This window comes from Bufo gargarizans, chromosome 3 (assembly GCF_014858855.1).
Source record: "Bufo gargarizans isolate SCDJY-AF-19 chromosome 3, ASM1485885v1, whole genome shotgun sequence".
In the NCBI taxonomy this organism is placed as follows: Eukaryota; Metazoa; Chordata; class Amphibia; order Anura; family Bufonidae; genus Bufo; species Bufo gargarizans.
Window position 1 is genome coordinate 432,957,913 of NC_058082.1, and position 4,017 is coordinate 432,961,929.

Consider the following 4,017-nt stretch of genomic DNA (forward strand, 5'->3'; position numbering starts at 1 on the left):
AGACTACCCCGTTTCTCAATGGTCTCCTTCTCACTGGCTGTAGCGCTGTCCAATCACAGCGGAGAGCGTCACAGCCAGGGAGAAAAAAAAACTCACCTTCTCCCTTCTGGCGCTACAGCCACGGAGAAGGAGATGCCCATTGAGAAACAGGGCAGTCTCCTCCTCCCTGTACCGATGCTAAAATTAGCATACCAGGCGGGAGAATACAATGGGGGCCACAGCGGGAGAACGGAGCGGCGCCCAGAAAAAAATTGTAAGTGCAGTTAGATCCATGCACTATGCCCTATGTATCCTTATACTTAGTTTATGATGTCTGGACCTATGAAAGGCCCTCTTTAAATTTTCTGTATGAAAATCCAACACAAGTGAGCATAACCTTAGAGGTAGTGCAGGCAAATAAACCTATACGGTTTCTCGATGTCCTCAAGACTTAGAACAGGTATGAGGCATCTGTATGGACAATGTGAGCTGCCTGCCAAGTTGCATTAACAAATCTGTGACCAGACACTGAATGAAGAAGGTGTTTTCCCATGTTCACAGAGGGCATTAGTCAGGAAAAGAATGTAATTTGTGTAATACAAAAGAAAAAGAAAAAGCTTGTCTTTATGTTATCAGCTAAGCAAAGTCCGTGTAGAAGGCATCACCTCTCATCCTACATAACCTTAAAGAGGTATTCCGGAAAAGTTATTTAATTTTTGAAAAACTGCAAGCTGTGCCCCAACCAGAACCCATACTTATACATATACCAGAGCTTCAGTTTACATTGTAATCCATTTGTCTAACTCCTGTGTGAGCCTGCAACACACTGAGAGTATCATGGTAAACTACAATCCCCACAATCCCTAGCTTTCCGAGTGTTGATGTTTACTGATTGGTGAGTACAGGGGGTGTGACTGGGCTGTGACATCAGGCAGCCAATCACCAGCACACTAACGCGCCCTTTGTTCCACAAGACATTTAGCTACAGAACTGATAGCAACACACTGAGCATGCTCGACCTAACAAAGGATCAGAACTACAGGTCGATACCATGGTAATTTATGAGGAAACACAGTGGGTAGCAGAGGAAGAAATATACTTGTATAACTGCTGAACGGAAATATGTGAAATTTACATTATATTAGGTAGTTATGAGTTAGTCTAACATGTTCTATTTATCGGAACCGGGATACCCCTATAAGTAGACATCTGAAACTTATGTGATCATAAAGGAAGTTGTAGTTTTTATTGATATGGCCTCCTGTCCTTTAAAGGGGTTATCCGAGTTAATAAAAAAATATAAAACCTCTTAAAATCCATCAGGATATACATATAATTTGGTTAAGCTAGATTTCATCAAGTTAAAACCCATATGTGAACAGCCTGTCGGATACGTCCTGCCGCTAGTGTGAAAGTACCATTAGCAGTATCTGTATCTAAGCAATATCTATATTATTCAAATATATATTCAATATGGATATTGCTTAGATAAATATATATATTGGTGGTAGATATGGATTATGTATAGCTGAATCCAAAAATATGATTGACAATTATTTATTTATTTTTTCCCAGGGGGTGTTCAATGTGTAATGTCTACTAGTGGGGGGGAACAGGGCTGTAAGAACGATCCCCAGACGCAGAGGGGAACGGGTACAAACTGGCACCTCTAGCCTATGTGAGTGCAGGAGCGATAAACATACCCTGCTGCTGGAGAAGAGGTCGCCTCGGCTCTGGTATGTACCGCACGTGAGCGATCGCATACCATCGCCGAGGCAGTGTGAGAAGAGCTGGAGAGGGGAGGGCACCAGAGGCTCTGACGTCTCGTTTACAGAGCCTGGCCACTCCCTCAAGCAGGGAGAAGCCTGTAAACGAGACGTCAGCACCAGAGCCGGCTTGCTGACGTCCGGGGTCACATGACCCAGAATTGAACTGGCCAAACAGTGAAAGATAGCTTATAGAAGTGATAATTAGAATGAATTTATTTAAGTCGTATAACCCCTTTAACCCCTTAAGGACTCAGCCCTATTTCACCTTAAAGACCCGGCCATTTTTTGCAAATCTGACCAGTGTCACTTTAAGTGGTGATAACGTTAAAACGTTTTGACTTATCCAGGCCATTCTGAGAGTGTTTTTTTCGTCACATATTGTACTTCATGACACTGGTAAAATAAGGTCAAAATTTTTATTTATTTATTTATAACAAAATACAAAATTTACCAATTTCTTTTTTTATAATTGCAAATTTCCAAGTTTTAATTTCTGTACTTCTATAATGCATAGTAATACCTTCAAAAATAGTTATTACTTTACATTCTCCATATGTATACTTCATGTTTGGATCATTTTGGGAATGATATTAAATTTTTGGGGGATGTTACAAGGCTTAGAAGTTTAGAAGCAAATCTATTCAAAACTAATTTTACAAACTTTGTTAACCCTTTAGGTGTTCCACAAGAATTAATGGAAAATAGAGATACAATTTCAAAATTTCACTTTTTTGGCAGATTTTCCATTTTAATAATTTTTTTCCAGTTACAAAGCAAGGGTTAACGGCCAAACCAAACTCAATATTTATGGCCCAGATTCTGTAGTTTACAGAAACACACCATATGTGGTCGTAAACCGATGTACGGGCACACGGCAGGGCACACGGCAGGGCGCAGAAGGAAAGGAATGCCATACGGTTTTTGGAAGGCAGATTTTGCTGGACTGGTTTTTTGACACCATGTCCCATTTGAAGCCCCGCTGATGCACTCCTAGAGAAGAAACTCCAAAAAAGTGACCCCATTTTAGAAACTACGGGATAGGGTGGCAGTATTGTTGGTACTAGTTTGGGGTACATATGATTTTTGGTTGCTCCGTATTACACTTTTTGAGAGGCAAGATAACAAGAAATAGGTGTTTTGGCACCGTTTTTATTTTTTGTTATTTACAACATTCATCTGACAGCTTAGATCATGTGATATTTTTATAGACCAGGTTATCACGGATGTGGCGATACCTAATATGTATACTTTTTTATTTATTTATGTTTTACACAATGATTTCATTTTTGAAGCAAAAAAAAAAATCATGTTTTAGTGTTTCCATAGTCTGAGAGCCATAATTTTTTCAGTTTTTTGAGCGATTACCTTGGGTAGGGTATGATTTTTGCGGGATGAGATGACGGTTTTATTGACACTATTTTGGGGTGCGTGTGACTTTGTGATCGCTTGCTATTACACTTTTTGTGATGTAAGGTGACAAAAAATGGTTTATTTAGCACAGTTTTTATTTTTAATTTTTTACGGTGTTCATCTTAGGGGTTAGGTCATGTGATATTTTTATAGAGCCGGTCAATGCGAACGCGGCGATACCAAATATGTATACTTGTTAATTTATTTATGTAAGTTTTACACAATAACAGCTTCTTTTTTTTTTTTTTTATGATGTTTTAGTGTCTTTTTTTATTATTGGGGCAATTGTCTCAGGTAGGGGCTCATTTTTTGCGGGATGAGGTGACGGTTAGATTGGTGCTATTTTGGTGGGCAAACACCTTTTTGATTGCTTGCTGTTGTACTTTTTGTGATGCAAGGTGACAAAGTTTAGACAAAATTGTTTATTTAGCAAAGTTTTCATCTGAGGGGTTAGGTCATGTGATATGTTTATAGAGCTGGTCGATACGGACGAGGCGATACCTAATATGTATACTCCCCCCCCCCTATTTTTTACCATTTTGTTTTTTACTTTATTTGGGGAAATTGATGTTTTTGTTTATTTTTACTTAAAACTTTAAATTTTTTGGGGGGGAAACTTTATTTTTTCAACTTTTTTTTACCTAATTTTTTGTCCCACTTTGGGACTTGAACTTTTGGGGGTCTAATCCCTTTACAATGCATTCCAATACTTCTGTATTGGAATGCATTGGCTGTATGAGTAATACTGTGTGTAATACTCATACAGCTTCCGGCCTTTGAGATCCAGGGGGCTGGATCTCACAGGCTCTTCACCGGAAGGCAGCGCGATGCCTTCCTTAGGCATCGCCCTGCCTTCCAT